The sequence below is a fragment of the Rattus norvegicus genome, chromosome 1 (genome assembly GCF_021556685.1).
Source record: "Rattus norvegicus strain SHRSP/BbbUtx chromosome 1, alternate assembly SHRSP_T2T, whole genome shotgun sequence".
NCBI classification, from domain to species: Eukaryota; Metazoa; Chordata; class Mammalia; order Rodentia; family Muridae; genus Rattus; species Rattus norvegicus.
This window is the reverse complement of record NC_141534.1, coordinates 251,590,747-251,613,238: the sequence shown is the minus strand read 5'-3', so window position 1 is coordinate 251,613,238 and position 22,492 is coordinate 251,590,747. Positions and strand designations below refer to the sequence as shown.

General features: G+C 38.5%; 1 pseudogene; it reads right to left on the bottom strand.

The window, feature by feature from the left end:
* Positions 1-3,748: 3,748 nt before the first annotated feature.
* Cyp2c66l (cytochrome P450, family 2, subfamily c, polypeptide 66 like) overlaps positions 3,749-22,492 on the bottom strand; it is a 50,517-nt pseudogene continuing 31,773 nt past the window's right edge.

Genomic DNA, 22,492 nt, shown 5'->3' with positions numbered 1-22,492 from the left:
TCAGGGAAGCCAGATTGAGTCAATCAGTTTGGAAAGTACTTTGTGTCAAAATAGCTGAATTGGACCAGCCAGCCAGAATTCAGAGAAAACTAGAAACGTAAGAGTCTTCAACATTAAGCATGCAAGACAGCAATTACATCTGATGAATAAAAGTTACATTTACATAGAAAATAGCAAAATACAAGGTACAAGCTATATGAGTTCAATTTAACAATGAATTTTATTTAATTCCATATAAATGCATATGTATATATGGCATGTGTTGGAAGTAAGTTGTAAATGTACCCATGTATATGTGCAGATATATATGCATCTAAGCATTAATATCTTACATAAATCAGTGATATTAGTTCTTTTGGGTTAACTTGAGATTTTAAATTAAAGTTCTTCAAAATAGTAGGGCAGAATAAAAATAATGTCATTTGAGCCAGATCCTCTCTTACACAAATCCATTTTCCTGTAAAAAAAATATACAATTAACCCCTTCTACTTGACAGGAACAACCAGTGTGATTGCAGCTCTAACAAAGAGAATGGCAAATAGATTCTTTGAGAAATGAACTTCAAAAGGCCAATTACTGAATTGGAGTGATGCTCAGTGGTTAATAATACAGGCTGATCAAACCCAGACAATATTGCTGATGCCAAGAAGTGAATGCTGACAGGAGCTTGATATACCTGTATCCTGCAATGCTCTGCCAGAGTATGATAAATACAGAGGCAAATGCTGACAGCCAACCACTGAACTGAGAATGGGGTCCCCATTGGAGGAGTTAGAAATAGAATCGAAGGAGCTGAAGAGGTTTGCAACCACATAAGAAAAACAATATCTACCAACCAGAGTTCCCAGGGACTAAACTACTACCGAAAGAGTATACATGGACAGACCCATGGCTCCAGCTGCATATGTAGGAGAGGATGGCCTTGTTGGGTGCCAATGAGAGGAGAAGTCCTTGGCCCTGCCAAAGTTGGATCCCCCAATGTAAGGGAATGTCAGGGTAGGGAGGTAGGAAGGTGTGAGAGGTGGATGGGGGAACATCCTCATAGAAGAAGGGGAGGGGAATGGAATAGGGGCTTTATGAAATGAGAAAGGGGATAACATTTTAAATGTAAATTTAAAAATATCCAATAAAAGAGAAACCAGAGGAGACTACTCTCTGCCCACAATTCTGACTCTAGAGGAAAACACCTAGTGCCATCTGGGCCCCCTGCACACAGGGATCCAGGAGCAGTCAGGGCTAATGCACATGCCTACAGGAGGGACAACCATTGTCAGAAACAGCAATACAAGGTAACACCAGAGACAACCTGATGGCGAGAGGCAAGTGCAGGAGCCCAAGCAACAGAAACCAAGACTGGATGATACCATCAGAGCCCAATTCTCCCACCAAAGCAAACACTGAATATCCAAACACACCAGAAAAGCAAGAACTAGATTTCAAATCATATTTTATCATGATGATGGAGGACTTTAAGGTCATAAATAACCCTTAAGGAAACACAGGGCAACAAAAGTAAACGACTAGAAGCCCTTGAAGAGGAAACACAAAAATCCCTTAAAAAACTATGGGAAAAAACAAACAAACAGGAGAAGGAAATGAACAAAACCATCCAGGAGTTAAAAATGGAAATAGAAACAATAAAGGAAGCACAAAGGGAGACAACCCTGGAGATAGAAAAACTAGGAAAGAGATAAGGAGTCAGAGATGCGAGCATCACCAACAGAATACAAGAGATAGAAGAAAGAATCTCAGGAGAAGAAGATTCCATACACAACTACCAAAGATAATGTAAAACAGAAAAGGTTACTAGCCCAAAACATTCAGGAAATCCAGGACACAATGAGAAGATCAAGTCAAAGGATAATAGGTATAGAAAAGAGTGAAGACTCCTGACTCAAAGGACCAGTAAATATCTTCACAAAATCATAAAAAAAATTCCCTAACCTAAAGAAAGAGATGCCCATAAACATACAAGAAGCCTACAGAACTCCAAATAGATTGGACCAGAAAAGAAACTCCTCCCGTCACATAATAGTCAAAACACCAAATGCACAAAACAAAGAATATTAAAAGGAGTAAGGGGAAAGGGTCAAGTAATGTATAAAGGCAGAGTTATCAGAATTACACCAGACTTCTCACCAGAGTCTATAAAAGCCAGAAGGTCCTAGACAAATGTCATAAAGACCATAAGAGGACACAAAAGCCAGCCGAGATTACTATATCCAGCAAAAACCTCAATTAACATAGATGGAGAAACCAAGATATTCCATGATAAAACCAAATTTACAAAATATCTTTCTACAAATCCAGCCCTACAAATGAAAATAAATGGTTAACCCCAACATAATGAGGCAAATTACACCCTAGAAAAAGTAAGAAACGAATCTTTTTTCTGAAAAGCAAAGAGAAGAGAAGCACACAAACATAATTTCACCTCCAAATATGAAGATAACAAGAAGTCACAATTACTGTTCCTTATTATCTTTCAATAACAATGGACTAAATTCTACAATAAAAAGACAGATTAACAAACTGGATACACAATGAGGATCCAGAATTTTCCTGCATGCAAAAAACACACCTGTGAGACAAAGACAGACATGACCTCAGTGTAAAGGGCTGTAAAACAACTTTCCAAGCAAATGGTCTGAAGAAGCAAGCTGGAGTAGTCATTCTAATATCAAATAAAATCGATTTTCAAACAAAAGCCATCAAAAAAGATGAGGAAGGACACTTCATATTCATCAAAGGAAAAATCCACGAAGATGAACTTTCAATCCTAAATATCTATGCTCCAAATACGAGGGCACCTACAGACATAAAAGAAACCTTACTAAATCTCAAAGCACACATTGCACCTCACACAATAATAGTAGGAGATTTCAACAACCCCACTCAAATCAATGAACAGATCATGGAAACAGAAATTAAACAGAGACATAGACAGACTACCACAAGTTATGAACCAAATGGACTTAACAGATATTTATAGAATATTCTATCCTAAAACAAAAAGATATACCTTCTTCTTACTACCGCATGGTACTTTCTCCAAAATTGACCATATAATCAGTCACAAAACAGGCCTCAACAGATACAGAACGATAGAAGTAATCCCATGTATCCTATCAGACCACCACAGGCTAAAGCTGGTCTTCAATAACAATAAGTGAAAAATGCCCACATATACATGTAAGTTGAACGATGCTCTACTCAATGATAACCTGGTCAAGGAAGAAATAAAGAAAGAAATTAAAGACTTCTTAGAATTTAATGAAAATGAAGGTACAACATACCCAAACTTATGGGACACAATGAAACCTATGCTAAGAGGAAAAATCATAGCTGTGAGGGTCTGCAGAAAGAAACAGGAGAGAGCAATCATGACAGTTAATGTGCCATCCTCCCTATGTTGGGCCCTTTCTGTGTGTTCTTTTATAGCATCCTTCTTATTTTGATCTAACACTGCAGTTACTATTAGTGAGACTTTGCTAAAGAGCCTTTCTACCACTCACTCTTTCTTTCTTTGTACTATAATGAAGGAACAAAACTATCTTGAGACATTCTTTTAATTTATTACCACTTTCCTTATGACCAAAAAAGGACAATGTGTCAGTTTTTGCTATAGATAAATGATAAATAGATAGATGATAGATAGATAGATGATAGATAGATAGATAGATAGATAGATAGATAGATAGATAGATAAATGATAGATTCCCAGAACTCAGGTGTTAGTGTAGAGAGATATGTATGACAGAAGAGATTACCTATACCCTCAAGGAAAGGGCTTTAGGGAGAAATCCATTATATGGGAATGAAGCATATCTGGAACTTGGGTGGCACAGAAACAAATCCATTGGCAACTGGGTTGGTATCAAGTTCTTTCAGATCAACTGGAGATTTCAGGTTAAAATTCTGTAAAATGGTGGTCAGGAATAAAAATAATTCTGTTTGAGCCAGACCCTCTCCCACACAAATTCGTTTTCCTGCAAATAAAAAAATACAGAATGTAATTAACTCCTTGTACTTGACTGGGATAAGAACTGTGCTCACAACTATAATAATAGACAATCTATGTCTCTCTTTGATATGGATGGATGGATGGATGGATGGATGGATGGATGGATGGATGGTCATTTGGATGGACAAATATAAAAATGATAGACATATTTTTCTCCATGTCTAATACAAGGAAACACAGTATTAAAGTAACTGTATAAAAAGCTTGAGTGGGTGAAATAGCTACTCTGAACACTGTACGTCCCATCAACACAATGACAACAAAGCAACACTTATTTAACTGCTCCTGGAAGTGAGTAGCCCTGGTAAACCCTGGAATTTAATGGAGGACAAAAGGAGAGCTGGTGTGCTCCAGAGAATATGAAGTATTCAAGAATCAGCTTACCACTGTTTTGGAAACAAATACCAGGATAATTTAAAAGACTATCATCAAAGGGAAAAAGGGGAGAAGAGAAAGTGGGGCAACATAGACAGAAGGCTCCACCCAAATAAAAAATGGTTTAAATAAGCAGATAACCAAAACCTTCCTAACCAAGGAACTTTACAGGAAACCTTCACATATCTCTTAGCAAATACTCAGAGTACTATTGCCAGCAGCCATCTTGAGAATAATCCTAAATTATAAAACTTAAACTTCTCTGGAGACTAGAATACCTGATATCATTACAAACTGAGTCACTACAGATGGACAGTTCACAGCTATAACTGGACAGGTAGTTGTCACCAGAGACAGTTGCTTAGAAAAGAATGTGTAATGTGTACTGAATACAATATGTCATCCATTGACTCATATATTCGATTAAATATATAGTCCATAATTGTCAATGCTGTTTTATAATGTGGAAACTTTAGTAGGTAGAAACCTAGGATTGAAACTCAGTCACTGAAGATGTATCTTGAATGTTTATAGTCTCTCTAGCTTCCACCAGGCCATCTGTTTCATGTTCAGCCACAATGTGAAGTGTATGTTTCCAGCCACCCCAGTGCCACATATTTCCAGTTCCCCAAGCCTCCTACCAAGTAGCAAGGGCTAGGAAACCATCATTTCTTTGAACAAACTGGGGCTTCTGTGTCATGTCTCTTCTTCCACTTTAGACTATCCTCCCTCAAATCTTAAGCCAAAATAAGTCCTTATACTGCTTAACTGGCATTTGTACACAAGAACAAGAAAAATAACTTGTACAGAATACTGGTACCAAGGTGTGGGCTATCATGATACTGGCAGCCTTCCTCACAAGTGCAAGGTGTCCTACTGTCTAGGAAAATAGTTTTATATCTAGACACACAATCCAACCACACTATGATATAGTTGATGAGTTTGGAAAAAATAGGTCAACATTCTAAAGGCCCACTAATGTGGGTCTGAAGATATGTCTTGCCTCAGAGAAAGTGCATGGGTATTGAGAATAATGATCAGATAAAATCTAATCTACTAACCCAGAAGAAAATACATGTAAGTTTCAAGGGATGCATACAAGTTAGTCTGTGTTACCCAGATTTTTTTTTGAAATCCAAATATAATTACATCATTGACTCCTTCCCTTTACTTTCTGTAAACTTCTCCATGCCCTGCTTACTCCCTCTCAAGTCCATGATCTTTTACTGTGTTATTGTTACATGTAAATGTTAAAATATGTATATACATATACATATATATAATTAAACGTATACGTAACATATATACATAGATATAAAAACATACCATGCTGACTCCATTAATGTTACTTGTTTGTATATGATTTAAAAGCTAACAAGTTAGTAATTTAAAAACAATTAGGAGGCTCATCAATGGGGACAAAGTTTTTCCCCACTCTTGGCATTCTTTAGCTGTCTGTGGTACTTTGTTTAGGAATGGAGCCCCAAGAGATTTCCCTTTTTCATGCTAGCATACCTATTGGTGCTGTACATGCTCAGATATTGTTAGGCAGCAGTATTACTGAGATATAATGGGTCGAATTTTCCTGTCACTTCTAGGAGACACAATTTCATAAGGAAAGGAGGCAACCAATATTCCTACCTATCTATGATATTGATGATCTACAATAATACCAAGCATGTCAAAATATCTCTATGGGTTCAATAGTGACAACACATATCTTATTGGTAAACAGTGGCTGTCTTGTCAGGAGCCATAACGGACAAGCTAATAACTAGCAGGTGATCATCCTGGGCTGGCCAGCCTTGGATTATTATATAATCTGTGACTGGTTTGCCCTTATGAAGCAAGGCTGTAAGAGACTCATTTTAGGAAAGATGTCTACTATTAAAATGCTTTTCCTGTTGTTATTATTAAACATATACAACAATCATTAAGTAATAGCACACCCCTTTGGAGCAGATCTCTGTGATCAATGAAAATGTACTGTCTCGTAGTGCTGCCATATAGACAAATAGATCACTTCTTAAGTCTTAATGATAATCCTATAAGAATTCCTAAATTATATCAGTGATTGTTAAGCTCTTTTATAGTGGGACTGCTATTAAGTCTTTTTCTGATAGTCAAAACTGCAGTAAGAACTCTGCCAGTCTCCCAAGTGGCAACAGTTAATTGTTCCTAGTAACCAGACTTTCTCCTACTCAGAACACATTCTAAGAGGTTGTAAAACAATTAACCAACAATCATAAAAAAGGGAACTAATGATTTATTATAAGTGCTAGGACAGCGGATAAAATATTGACTGGGTTTATCTATACAAAGCTTCACTAATAACTTAGTTATGATTTTGAATCTTCAGTGAACCGTGGAGCTGTGACAGGTGATGGATGGTTGGCAACATAATTACTGCTGATAGATATGCATGTAAATATTCTCTGTTTTAACTTCTATTTCAATTTATGATTTGAATTTTCATATTAACTTGTAATGAACTTTATAACATGTGATCATGTTTTCTGTAAGATATTTAAATGCTGAAGACTGAGCTCAAGAGTCAAGGACTGAGCTGGAGGGGACTGAGTCAGGACTGAGTGAAGTAGAACTGAACTGAATTGAGCTAGGAGAACTGAGCTAAAAAGATCTGGGCTGAGAAGAAATGCAGAGTGGAATAACTTAGAGACTACAGGTAACATATGAGAGAAATGTGCAGAATGCAAATGGAAAAAGGCAAATGAAGAAGCTGGGGAGAGCAGAAGGAGCAGGCAGGTTTTTCCTTACCATGGAACAAAACAGGTCATTTCTCAATAGCAATGCAGGCTTAGTCTTATTAAAAGGAATATGTCTTTTCTCTTACAAACTTGGGTTTAAGTAATTTAGCATTAAAAGGGTAGAAGCTATTTCTTTCCCTATGCAATAAAGATTAAAGCTCATCTTTCATACAGAATGAATGAGTTCTTTCTGTACTGGGGCTTGGTCTTTTGCTCCATATGCATATGCAAGTATGGATGTCTGAGTAAGTATGTAATTGTGAGAATGTATGCATGTGTATGTGTAAGAATGTAACTGTGAGAATGCATGTAGGCTGAGTCCTACTATTTTGAGTCTAAATGTATAAATACTACATATATGAAAGTATATACATTTATGCATATTTGCCTATGTAAAAGTTTTTCCTTCTGCAAGTGCTAGTCACTTCTCTTGGTTCAATAGAACTTTATTGCTCCAAACTTACGCCTAGCATGAAAAGCAAGAAGCATAGGGACAAAAGGGAAAAGGCTCTGAAAATTTATCCTCTACTTTATCTCCTGATGTCCTAGAATGAGGTGCTAAATGCCAGAGACTGAAGTTTCTGGCCTCAGAGGAAAACAAAAGGCTTGTCAGTTACAATAGCAGAGCATAGTGACTTAGATATAAATAAGTAAATCAGCTACAGTAACATAGTAACTTAGACTTAGCTAAGAAAACATATTATTATACAGCAACCCTAAATATCTCCTAAGAAGAGTTTTAAACCCATATCTCTTAAGAGAAAGTCTTACCCTCTGCCAACGCTCTTCCCCCTCTGCTGCCTCAAGAAGAACCAACAATAAAGAAGACTAATGCTGCAGCTGGCCCCCCAGCACTGAATAATTGGTCTTTTTAAAAATTTTCTTCTCCATTGTTATTAAATTGGGTATTTCATATTTACATTACAAATGTTATTCCCTTTCCTTGTTTCCAGGTAAACATACCCCTAAACCCTTCCCTTCCCTTCTATATGGGTGTTCCAATCCCATCCTCCCCATATTGCAACCCTCCTCCCAAAAATCCCATTCACTGTGGGTTCAGACAAGGCAGGACCAAGGGCTTCCCTTTCCACTGGTGCCCTTACTAGGCTATTCATGGCTACATAGGCAGTTGGAGTTCAGGGTCAGCCCATGTGTAGTCTTTGGGTAGTGGCTTAGTCCCTGGAAGCTCTGGTTGGTTGGCATTGTTGTTCATATGGGGTCTCGAGGCCCCTCAAACTGTTTCAGTCCTTTCTCTGAATCCTTCAACAAGGGTTGAGTTCTCAGTTCAGTGCTTTGCTGCTGGCATTCACATATGTATTTGCCATATTTTGGCTGTCTATCAAGACAGATCTACATCTGGTCCCTGTAAGCTTGCACTTCTTTCATTCATCCATTGAATCGAGTTTGGTGGCTGTATATGTATGGGCCACATGTGGGGCAGGCTCTAAATGGGTGTTCCTTCAGTCTCTGTTCAAAACTTTACCTCCATATCCCCTCCCAAGGATATTCTTGTTCCCCTTTTAAATAAGGAGTGAAGCATCCACATTTTGCTGATCCTTCTTGAGTTTCATGTGTTCTGTGCATTTAGGGTAATTTGAGCATTTGGGCTAATATCCACCTATCAATGAGTGCATACCATGTGTGTTTTTCTGTGATTGGGTTACCTCACTCAGGATGATACTTTCCAGTTCCATCATTTTGCCTATGAAATTCATAAAGTCATTATTTTTGATAGCTAAGTAGTATATTCCATTGTGTAGATGTAACACATTTTCTGTATCCATTCCTCTGTTGAAGGACATGTGGGCTCTTACCAGCTTCTGGCTAGTATAAATGAGGCTGCTGTTAACATAGTGATGCATATGTCTTTGTTATGCACTGGGGCATCTTTTGGGTATATGCCCAAGAGGAGTATAGATGGGTCCTCAGGTAGTTCAATATCAAGTGATCGGAGGAAGCTCCAGACTGATTTCCAGAATAGTTGTACCAGCCTGCAATCCCAGCAACAATGGAGGAGTGTTCCTCTTTCTCCACATACTCACCAACATCTGCTGTCACCTGAGTTTTTTATTTTAGCCATTCTGACTGGTGTGAGGTGGAATCTCAGGTTGTTTTGATTTGCATTTCCCTTATGACTAAAGATGTTGAACATTTCTTTAGGTGTTTCTAAGCTTTTCGGCGTTCCTCAGCTGTGAATTCTTTGTTTAGCTCTGAACCCCATTTTTAACAGGATTATTTGTCTCCCTGCAGTCTAACTTCATGAGTTCTTTGTATACTTTGGATATAAGCCCTCTATCAGGTGTAGAATTAGTAAAGATCTTTTCCCAATTTGTTGGTTGCAGTTTTGTCATAACAACAATGTCCTTTGACTTACAGAAGCTTTGAAGTTTTATGAGATCCCATTCGTTGATTCTTGATCTTAGAGCATAAGCCATTCCAAAAGTTTTGTCCAGTGCCCCATGTGTTCAAGATTCTTCCCCACTTTTTCTTCTATTAGTTTGAGTGGATCTGGTTTGATGTGGAGGTCCTTGATCCACTTGGACTTAAGCTTTGTACAGAGTGATGAGCATGGAATGATCTGCATTCTTTTACATGCTGACCTCCAGTTGAATAAGCACCATTTGCTGAAAATGCTCTTTTTTCCATTGGACAATTTTGGCTCCATTGTCAAAAATCAACTGATCATAGGTGTGTGGGTTGATTTCTGGATCTGCAATTCTATTCCACTGGTCTATCTGTCTGTCTCTATACCAATACTATGCAGTTTTTATCACTATTGCTCTGTAATACTGCTTGAGATAAGGGATAGTGATTTACACAGAAGTCCTTTTACTGTTGAGAATAGTTTTCTCTATACTGGGTTTTTTGTTATTCCATATGAAAGTGCAATTTGTTTTGTCTAACACTATGAAGACTGGGTTGAAATTTTGATGGGGATTGCATTGAATCTGTAGATCACTTTTGGTAAAATGGCCATGTTTACTATATTAATCCTGCCAATCCATGAGTATGGGAGAATTTCCACCTTCTGAGATCTTCTTCACCTTCTTTCTTCAGAGTCCTGACATTCTTCTCATACAGATCTTTCACTTGCTTGGCTAAAGTCACACCAAGGTATTTTAAATTATTTGGGACTGTTATGAAGCATGTCATTTCCCTAATTTCTTTCTCGGCTTGTTTCTCTTTTGTGTAGAGAAAGGCTACTAATTTATTTGAGTTAATTTTATTCCCAGGCACTTTGCTGAAGGTTTTTATCAGGTTAAGTAGTTCTCTGGTGAAACTTTTAGGATCACGTAAGTATTCTACCATATCATATGTAAATAGTGATGTTTTGACCTCTTCCTTTCCAATCTGTATTCCCTTGATCTTCTTTTATTGTCTGATTGCTCTGGCTAGGACATCGAGAACTATATTGAATAAGTAGAGAGAGTGAGCACCCTTGTCTAGTCCCTGATTTTAGTGGAAATGCTTCAAGTTTCTCTCCATTTAGTTTAATGTTACCGACTTGTTTGCTGTATATGGCTTTTACTATGTTTAGGTATGGGCCTTGAATTCCTATTCTTTCCAGGACTTTTATCATGAAGGGGTGTTGAATTTTGTCAAATGCTTTCTCAGCATCTAATGAAATGATCATGTGGTTTTGTTCTTTCAGTTTCTTTATATAGTGGATTACTTTGATGGTGTTCCATACATTAAACCATCCCTGCATGCCTGGGATGAAGCTTACTTGATCATGGTGGATGATTGTTTTGATGTGCTCTTGGATTCAGTTGGCCAGATTTTTATTGAGTATTTTTGCGTCAATATTCATAAGGGAAATTGGTCTGAAGTTCTCTTCCTTTGTTGGGTCTTTGTGTGGTTTAGGTATAAGAGTAATTGTGGCTTCATAGAAGGGGTTCGGTAGCACTCCATCTGTTTCAATTTTGTGGAATAGTTTGGATAGTATTGGTACGAGGTCTTCTATGAAGGTCTGATAGAATTCTGCAGTGAACGTGTCTGGACCTAGGCTCTTTTTGGTTGGGAGACCTTTAATGACTGCTTCTATTTCGTTAGGAGTTATGGGGTTGTTTAAATGGTTTATCTGTTCCTGATTTAACTTCAGTACCTGGTATCTGACTAGGAAATTGTCCATTTCCTGCAGATTTTCAGGTTTTGTTGAATATAGGCTTTTGTAGTAGGATCTGATGACTTTTTGAATTTCCTCTGATTCTGTAGCTATATCTCCCTTTTCATTTCTGATTTTGTTAATGTGTTCACACTCTGTGTCCTCTCTTTAGTCTGACTAAGTGTTTATCTATCTTGTTGATTTTCTCAAAGGACCAACTTTTGGTTCTGTTGATTCTTTCTATGGTCCTTTTTGTTTCTACTTGGTTGATTTCAGCTCTGAGTTTGATTATTTCCTGCCTTCTGCTCCTCCTGGGTGTATTTGCTTCTTTTTGTTCTAGAGCTTTTAGGTGTGCTGTCAAAATGCAGATATATGCTCTCTCCTGTTTCTTTCTGCAGGCACTCAGAGCTATGAGTTATCCTCTTAGCACAGCTTACACTGCGTCCCATAAGTTTGGGTATGTTGTACCTTCATTTTCATTAAGTTCTAAGAAGTCTTTAATTTCTTTTTTTTTATTTCTTCCTTGACCAGGTCATCATTGAGTAGAGCATTGTTCAACTTCCATGTATATGTGCGTGTTCTTCCCTTATTGCTATTGAAGACCAGCTTTAGCCCGTGCTGGTCTGATAGGACGCATGGTATTATTTCTATCTTTCTGTATCTGTTGAGGCTTGTTTTTGACCAATTACATGGTCAGTTTTGGAGAATGTACCATGAGGTGGTGAGAAGAAGGTATATTCTTTTGTTTTAGGATAGAATACTCTATAAATATCTGTTAAGTCCATTTGGTTCATGACTTCTCTTAGTCTGTCTATGTCTCTTTTAATTTCTGTTTTCCTTTCCTGTCCATTGATGAGAGTGGGATGTTGAAATCTCCTACTATTATTGTGTGAGGTGCAATGTGTGTTTCAGCTTAGTAAGGTTTCTTTTATGTATGTAGGTGACGTTGTACTTGCAAAATAGATATTTAGGATTGAGAGTTCATCTTGGTGGATTTTACCTTTGATGAATATGAAGTGTCCTTCCTTATCTTTTTTGATGACTTTTGGTTAAAAATCAATTTTATTCGATATTAAGATGGCTACTCCAGCTTGCTTCTTCAGGCCATTTGCGTGGAAGGTTGTTTTCCAGCCTTTTACTCTGAGGTAGTGTCTGTCTTTTTCTCTGAGGTGTGTTTCCTGTAGGCAGCAAAATGTTGGGTCCTCATTTCATATTCAGTTTGTTAATCTGTGTCTTCTTATTGGGGAATTGACTCGATTGATGTTGAGACATATTAAGAAATAGTGATTGTTGCTTCCTGTTATATTCATGTTTGAATGTGAGATTATGTTTGTGTGCTTTTCTTTGTTTTGTTGCAAAATGATTAATTTCTTGCTATTTTCTAGGGTGTGGCTTACCTTCTTGTGTTGGGGTTAACCATTTATTATCCTTTGTAGGGCTAGATTTGTAGAAAGATATTGTGTACATTTGGTTTTGTCATGGAATATCTTGGTTTCTCCATCTATGTTAATTGAGAGTTTTGCTACATACAGTAACCTTGGCTGGCATTTTGTTCTCTTATGTCTGTATGACATCTGTCCAGGATCTTATGACTTTCATAGTCTCTGGTGAGAAGTCTGGTGTAATTCTGATAGGTCTGCCTCTATATGTTACTTGACCTTTTTCCCTTACTGCTTTTAATATTTTTTCTTTGTTTTGTGCATTTGGCGTTTTAGCTATTATGTGACAGGAGGAGTTTATTTTCTGGTCCAATCTATTTGGAGTTTTGTAGGCTTCCTGTATGTTCATGGACATCTCTTTCTTTAGGTTAGGGAAGTTTTCTTCTATGATTTTGTTGAAGATATTTCCAGGTCCTTTGATTTGGGAATCTTCAATCTCTTCTATACCTATTATCCTTAGGTTTGATCTTCTCATTGTGTCCTAGATTTCCTTTATGTTTTGGGCCAGTAGCTTTTTCTCTTTTACATATCTTCGGCTTTTGTGTTGATGATTTCTATAAAATCTTCTGCTCCTGAGATACCCTCTTCTATCTCTTGCATTCTGGTGGTGATGTTTGTATCTGCCGCTCCTTGTCTCTTCCTTTGGTGTTCTATTTCCAGGGTCGTCTCCCTTTGTGCTTCCTTTATTGCTTCTATATACATTTTTAATTCCTTCACCTGTTTGATTGTGTTTTCCCATAATTCTTTCATGGATTTTTGTGTTTCCTCTCTATAGGTTTCTGCTTGTTTATTTGTGTTTTCCTGCATTTCTCTAAGGGAATTCTTCATGTCTTTCTTGAAGTCCTCCATCATCATGACCAAATGTGATTTTCAATCCAGATCTTGCTTTTCTGGTGTGTTTGGATATTCAGTGTTTGCTTTGGTGGGAGAATTGGTCTCCCATGATGCCATATAGTCTTGCTTTCTGTTGCTTGGGTTCCTGAGCTTGTCTTTTGCCATCATGTTGTCTCTGGTGTTACCTTGTTCTGCTATTTCTGACAGTGATTAGACCATCCTATAGGCCTGTTTGTCAGGAGTGCTGTAGACCTGTTTTCCTGTTTTCTTTCAGCCAGTTATACAAACAGGGTGTTCTGCTTTCCGGCATGTAGTCATTCCTGTCTCCTGGTCTTCAAGTGTTCCTGTGGGCATGTGTCCTGAGGCCACTTTGCAGGTCACTTGGAGCAGAAATGTTAGTCGTACCTATAGTCTCAGACCTGAAGCCGCTCCTAGTAGCTGGGTTTCAGCTCTCAGTGAGGGCATCATCCAGAAGGGCCTGTCCCACCTTCTCTTGTGTCCCTGTGCACAGAGGGCACAGATGATGCTATGTGTTTTCCTCTAAAGTTGGGAATGTGGGCAGAAAGTAGTCTCTTATGGCTTCCCAGGTGTGTCTGCCCCTCTGAAGGTCTAGCTCCCTCCCATGTGATTTGGGTGCAGGGAGCTGTTTGACTGGGTCCATTCAGACACGGGAGCATTCTGGACCACAGCCTGGACCACAGAGTTCCTGCAGCTTGAGTGCCCCCCTTCTTCCTGTTCCCAGAGGCCCTATACAGTTTCCTTTTGGGCCAGGGATGTGGGCAAGGGTGGGCAGTACTGGTGGTCTCTCCTGCCCTGCAATCTCAGGAGTGCCCATCTGTCTGGGCGATGAGCTCTCTCTCTCTCTCCCACAGGGTTTGGGAGCAGGGAGCTGTGGGCCGGGATCAGCAAGGTTCAGGCCCCAGTTAGAAACCAGAAGTGTCCGGTCCCAGAGGAATTTTTGTGTCCTGAGTCCACCAGGCTGGTCACTTGGAGCAGAAAAGTTGGTCTTTCCTCTTGTCTCTGGCATGAAGTCGCTCCTCGGAGCTGGGTTTCAGCTCTCAGTGAGGGCAGCAACCAGAAGGGCCTCCCCCACCTTCTCTCAGGACCCTGTGCACTGGGGGGGCATAGATAGTGTTAGACATTTTCCTCTAGAGTCTGGAATGTGGCCAGAGAGTAGTCTCTTCTGGCTTCCCAAGTGTGTCTCTGTCCAATTGTTTTTAAAGTCCCTCCAAGAGGTACTGGAAATGTATTCAACTTCTCTGAGATAGTGAGGTCCTGCTTCTACTTATCTATATTTGCAGATAAGTGTCTTTCTCACATTCATCAAAGAAGTTTGCCTTTGCAACAAAGAAAGACCCTTATATAAAACCATAACTGATAAAAGTTCAAGGAATAATTGAGTATTGGGTGTCCAGCTCCAGCAGAAACATCTACAACATAAGTCCTGCAGGTCAGGCTCAAGGAGCATTGCAAAAGAATAGGTGGAAATATTGTAAGATTCAAAAAGCCCAGGAAATAATTTTGAATACCTGTTGAGAAAGGGAAAAAGTAGTCACTTTTCTTAAACTTGCCATTCTCATCCAGAAAGTGACTAAGATCAAACTTCTCTGGGTTGGGGAATTCTTTATCATCATACAACACAGAAGTCAATGATGCTATGACAGTGGTGCCCTGGAAACAAAAAGAATAGACAAGTCAAGATATAAAAAGGTTACAAAACAATGATCATGGCATAGTAAAAGCTTATGAGCAAATCATACCCAAACAAGGGTACATATACAAGAGTATATCTAGACAGACAAATCATGTAATACACAGGAATGGGTTGGCAGTAGTCCAGTGGCAGTAATCTTGATACAGTGTCCTCCAAATAAGTAATGGTATGTTTTGTTATCAACAGAACACTGTTATGCATCACCATCCACTTCTTTCCTATGCCAGTGTTATTACTGAATCATGCATGCTTGAAATGTGGTTTCAAATGTAAGGTTTTATGTGAAAATTGGAAGTATCTACTCATAGCAGTGTTGCATAAGTAGTATTTGATGAAAGTAAAAATGTCTTGTGGAATAACATGGACAAAACCAAATTATTCAGAGTTTTCCCTGACACACAGTTTATTTGCCTTAATTTTAAAACATAGGTGAGGTCTTTTCATAGTCAAGACAACTGGGGAAAAAACTAAAGAGATGACAGACTTAGAAACTTCGTGATTTTCTAGGAACTTCAATCAGAGACATCAGTTTACTTGAGTATAAACATTGAAACTGCAAAACTGATCAGATGACTCACATAAATGGGATATTCATAAGATGCCAATGAGCTATACCATAGGTTTTATTAAGTACAAAAGAGCAGAACTCCTGTAATGGGGAGATCTAAATATCACCTTAAGACAAGATGTAGGCATATCCACTAACAGCATAGTTAACATGCTCCCGCCCACCTTACAACATGAGAACCGTGTAGTATCTCATTTGTCCATTTTTTCTGCCAAATCTTTAACTGGTAGCAAACTATTAAAGGACAATGACATGCAAGCCAACCCTGAAACAGAGGACATAATTATATGAACTGGAATATTTAATAGGTCAATATATGAATTATGCTAAATGTACCTATATTCTTCTTGGCATTCTGATAAAATCATAGAAGAATCTTCACAGAGACCTATAATCTGAACTTTAAATTTTATTTGAAATGTGAATAGCCAAGATAAATTTGGAAGTCCTACAGAGCCAAAAACTAAGACTTGATCTAAAAATTTACACTCCAGCTCTTACTGGAAATAGCATAAAGTTTATCCAGGTTCCGTACTTAAAGTGTTTGTTATTATGGGGACAGAAAACTGCAATCAACCACTGAGTAAATTCTTAAGAATTCTAGGACAGTCTGATTTTGAATATGCTATCTGTACTTTGGTTGGCTTAATCACCTAAACTCCTTGAAGGTATATATATATATATATATATATATATATATATATATATATATATGTGTGTGTGTGTGTGTGTGTGTGTATACCTATATATATATATATACATATATATATATATGTATATATATATATATATATATTCTTTCTCTTTAACATTGATAATCTGAAATTGCAAGATCCAATATCTTGGACCAATGATCTAATGTCACTCACTCATTTGAGATCAAGACCATTAAGGCACAGTGTAGAAGAAGGAAGCTTACCTTGGGAATGAAATAATCTCTGAATTTCATGTCACAGGTCAGTGCATGGGGAAGGCTGGTGGGAAGGAGGTCAATGTATCACTGTATCTCATGCAATACAGCATCAGTGTAGGGCATGTGATGCCTGTCCTGCATGCAAGGGCTCCTGTGTCTGCCAATCACATGGTCAATCTCTTCCTGGACTTTGGCTGTTTCAAGACAGTGAAAAATGACAGAAATGGAAAGAAGTGGCACACTGGTCACAACTCAGGGTTGCTTGCAGGATGCTAGATGAGCGTGCCTGGCAATGTTTTGAAAACATGATATATGCTAATGAAGTGACAGTTGCTATGATATAAATACTAACATTCAATATATTAGGTATCACACTATATAACCCTTATATATAAATTAGCATACTTAAATTTGATATTGATTTCAAATAACGAAAAGAACATTAATTCAAGAAAAATAGCTTTTATAGAAGAAAACTATTAAACAACTATGTTTATACCAAAACAATATAATACATTTAAAAATCATTTTAATGGCATTGTGTGACTGTTTTTACGAAATTTCCAAAGGTATGTAAGACTGTGTAACTTGCTGAGTATGGCCGCATTCTAACAATTTCTCCTGAAATTTATGTTTATATGTAATGACTATTTCATTCTTATCTATCATTGGAGAAATTTAATTCTTCATGTGGGAATTGGGGTTTCATATTTTGTAGATGTGTTAAATATAAACAAATTTCCCTGAGTCTAATTCTCATAGGGCAACTGTGTTCTATTCATTGGTTAAATCTTTGTTACTACATAAAATCTGTGCCCTACCACCACCAGAAAGCATGCAGGAGCTGAACCTAGAGCACCCCCGTGCATTTTTAGCAAATTTACAAGTTGGTCTTCATATAGGGCCCTTAACAAGTGAAATGGAGGGGTGTTTTGGTATTGGTCCTTGTCACTGGAACCCCTTCTCCCTACCTGGACTGCTTGGTTGTGCCTCAGTGGAAAAGGGTATGCCTAGTCTTGCTGGGACTAGATTCCCCAGAGTGGAGTGGGACCCCAGGGGACTCCTCTTTTCTGAGGAGAAGGGGAGGGACCAATTGGGGAGGCACTTACAAAAATGGGACTGGGAAGAGAAGAGGGAGGAGAGGAGAATCTGTGCCTGTTAAGAAAACAATGACTATTTTCATTGTTGATGATACCTTGGACTTAACTCTATTTCTCTTTATCAGTTTAGATTTTTTTCATTTTATTGGAATTATTTTGAAATACTCAAGTAGATGTTTCAAAGTTCAACTGAAACATGTCCAATTATATGTTTTATATTATCAACCACTTATTTCTGCTTACTTCCTTGTTCTCTTCTCACATTTTTATTATCCATCAGTTGTTCTGAAATGATCAGTGAGTTTTTAGGTGTGATGCCCAGCAGCCTCCTTTACATTTCAATCTCCCCATGAGTACTCCAAATTCCTGTAGCCCATTACTTCTTATGACTTTGTGTCAGATATCAGAAATGAAAAGAAAGACATAATGACAGAATCTGATGAAATTTAAAAAAAATCAGATCCTACTACAAAAGCCTATATCCAACAAAACTGGAAAATCTAGACAAATTTTACAATTTGATGGACAAATACCATGTGCTAAAGTTAAATCAGGATCAGATAAACCATCTAAACAACCCCATCACTACTAAAGAAATAGAAGCAGTTATTAAGTCTCCCAACCAAAAAGAGCCCAGGACCAGATGGGATTAGTGCAGAATTCTATCAGACTTTCATAGAAGATCTCATACCAATACTTTTCAAAGTATTCCACAAAAAGAATTTCTTTTCTGGTCCCACCTATTTGGAGTTCTGTAGGCTTCTTTTCTGTTTATTGGTATCTCTTTTTTAGGTTAGGGAAGTTTTCTTCTATCATTTTGTTGAAGATATTTACTGGGCCTTTAAGTTGAGGAACTTCACTATCTTCTATACCTATTATAATGAGGTTTGGTCTTCTCATTGTGTTCTGAATATTTTGGGATAGGAGATTTTTACATTTTACATTTTCTTTGATGTTTGTGTCAGTGTTTTCTATGGTAACTTATTCCCCTGATATTCTCTGTTCTATCTCTTGTATTTGTTGATGATGCTTGCCATCTATGTCTCCTGATCTCTTCCCTATGTTTTCTATCTCTAGGTTGTCTCCCTTTGTGATTTCTTTATTGCTTCTATTTCCACTTTTAGATCATGTAATGTTTTGTTCAATTTTTTTACCTGTTTGGTTGTGTTTTTTGTAATTCCTTAAGAGATTTTTGTATTTCCTCTTTAAGATCTTCTACTTTTTCATCTGTATTCTCATGATGTCTTTAAGGGAGTTGCTTATGTACTTCTTAAAATCCTCTATCATTATCATTAGATGTGATTTTTAAATCCAAATCTTGCTTTTCTGTTTTGTTTGGGTATCCAGAACTTTCTAGGTTAGGAGTATTGGGTTCTGGTGATGTCAAGTAGTCTTGGTTTCTGTTGCTTAAGTTCCTGTGCTAGCCTCTCACAATAAGGGTGTCTCTGGTGTTAGCTGGTCTTGATGTCTCTGACAGTGGCTTGACATTCCTGTAAACCTATGTTTCAGCACTCCTGGAGTCCTGCTTTCTCCTAGTGAAATATGGGTACAGAGAGCTGTGCAGCTGGGTCAGCTCTGGGCCCAGGTAGACACTGGAAGTGTCCTGTCCGAGACTGCTCCTAAATTTGTGTATCCTGAATCCTCCAGGCAGCTGCTCAGAGAAAAAGAGTTAGTCTAACCTCTGTTCTCAGGTGTGTCAGTGCTCCTGGAGACTGGTTTACAGGTCCCGGCACAGGCAGGGAATGGAAAGATCCTCTCCCTGACTGCTCCTAGGTTCCAGTGTCCAGAGGGTTCTAGGCGAGTTCCTCTTGGGGCCAGGAATGTGAGCAGAAGTAGTGGTCTCCCCTGAGCTCCCCTGAGGATTGTCCACATTTCTGAGTGTCCACCTCTCTCCCCCACCAGGTTTGGGTACAGAGAGCTGTGGGCCCAAGTGAGCTCCGTCATTGGTCAATTTTAGTAAGCAACCTCAACTCCTCTGAACTTAAAAGTATTAATTCAGCTTTGAAATTATCATCACCAAAGATCTCCCACCCTGCTGCAGACTCATCTTATTTCAGATCTCTAACTGTGCCTGTAAGTAGATCCTGTGCTCCAGTTCTACCCACACACACCCAGAGACAGTTTGACCCCCAAGAGTTCTGACACCTCCAGGCTCACAGGTGTGTCCCCTACTCCCCAATCCCTGGTCTAGCGGGGCCCCCCTCCCAGGGCCCAGAGGAAGCAGAACCTCCCACCTTGCCAGAGATACAAATACCTTACAATTTGAATCTGTGCTGGGGAGCATATCCTGTACTCCACTTGATCCCCACCCTGCCCAAACCTAGAGAAAGCTTGATTCCCAGGATTTCTGACACCCCCAGGCACACAGGTGAGTCCTTTGCCATACCCCAATACCTAACATAACTGAGAACCCCTCCAAGGCTCAGAGGATGCAAGATCTCCTGCCCTGCTAGAGACATGTACAACTGGGAGCAGATCTTGGGCTATAGTCCCCTTCTGCACATTGTCAACATCCAGAGACAGCTTGACTCTCAGGACTTCTGACACAGTCAAGCACACAGATCAGTCTCTCTAGATTCCCTTCCATACCTAAAGACAATCTGACCCCAAAAAGCACAGTATAACCAGGCTCAAAGGCAGAACAGGCTTCAGTCAGAGACAGCAAGGCCACTTAATATCTGAGATAACCAAATGATGAAAGACAAGCACAAGAATATAAGAAACAGAAACCAATGTTATGTGGCAACATCAAAACCCAATTCTTCCACCACAGCAAGCCCTGGATTCCATAACCCACCTGAAAAGCAAGATTCTGATCTAAAATCCCATCTCCTGAAGATGATAGAGGACCTAATGGAGGAAATAAATAGCTCCCTTAAATAAATACAAGAGAAGACAGGTAAACAGGTAGAACCCCTTAAAGAAGAAACACATAAATGCCATAAATAAATACAGGAAAACACAATCAAATAAGTGAAGGAATTGAACAAAATTGTGCAGGATCTAAAAATGGAAATAGCAACAATAAAAAAATCACAAAGGGAGACAATCCTGGAGACAGAAAACCTAGGAAAGAGGACAGAAATCACAGATACAAGCATCACCAGCAGGATACAAGAGATAGAATCTAAAGAGAATCTAAAGTGTAGAAGGTAGCAAAGAAGATATTGACACAACAGTACCAGGCAAAGGGCAAAAAAGCTCCTAGCCCAAAACATCCAAGAAATTTAGGATGAAAAGACCAAACTGAAGAATAATAGGAATAGAAGAGAGTGAAGATTCCCAACACAGAAGGTGTGTAAACAACTTCAAGAAAATCATAGAAGATAACTTCCCTAACTAAAGAAAGAGATGCCCATAAACATACAAGAAATCTACAGAAACCCAAATAGATTGGATGAGAAAAGAAGTTCCTCTGATCACATAGTAATCAAAACACCAACTGCACAAAACAAAGAATATTAAATCTGGTAAGGATAAAAGGCCAAGTAACATATAAAGGCAGATGTCTCAGAATTACACCATACTTTTCAACAGATACACTAAAAGCCAGAAGGTCTTGAACAGATGTCATACAGACCCAAAGAGAACAAAAATGCCAGCCCAGGCTACCATATCCAGCAAAACACTCAATTACCATAGAAGAAGAAACCATGACAAAACCAAATTTGAACAATATCTTTCCACCAATCCAGCCCTACAAGGGATGACAGAAAAAAATCCCAACACAGGGAGGGAAATTGCACCCAAGAAAAAACAAGAAATTAATCTTCTGTCAAAAAAAACAAAAACAAAAGAAGAGAACCACACAAACAATAAAACCTCCTCTAACAACAAAAATATCAGGAAGCAACAATCATTAGTAGTGAATGTCTCTCAATAGCAATGGGCTCAATTCCCCAATAAAAAGACGTACACTCGCATACTGGTTATATAAATAGGACCAAGCATGTTTGTACATACAGGAAACAATTCTCAGTGATAAGGACAGATACTACCTTAGGGTATGAGGCTGGAAAAAATTTTCCAACATTGGAAATGTAAACAAATAAAATAATCCATTAAATATGGAAGAAAAGAAAAAAGTAATCATCACTTGAGTGTACTTGTGGCAAAATTGCAAAGTTTTTTTCACATGTGTGACATAGTTCAGGTTACTTTCTTACATTTTTTTATTCTCTCTCTCTCTCTCTCTCTCCCTCTCTCTCTCGCTCTCTCTCTCTCTCTCTCTCTCTCTCTCTCTCTCCCTCCCCCTCTCTCTCTGACTTTGTATGTGTGGTGTGTGTGTGTGTGTGTGTGTGTGTGTGTGTGTGTGTGTGTGTGTGTAGTATGTGTATGCATGTGCATGCATTCACATGAGGACATGAATGTGGGTATGTGGATGTGCAGTTTTGCATGTGCTGCAGTGTGTGTATGGAGGAAGACCTATGACATCAAGGAGTCCATTCTCTTCTTCCACTATATACCTGGGAGCAAGGAATGTAGATTTTCAGCAAGAACATTTCCTCATTGAGGCATCTGACTGCTCTTGTTTGTAACTCTTTAATAAAAATTATAGAGATGTTCTTAAAAGAGAAAATTATAGGGCTATCTTGTTGGGCCTAAGTGGGAGAATGAACCTAATCTGCCAGATACTTGATGTGTCAGGGTT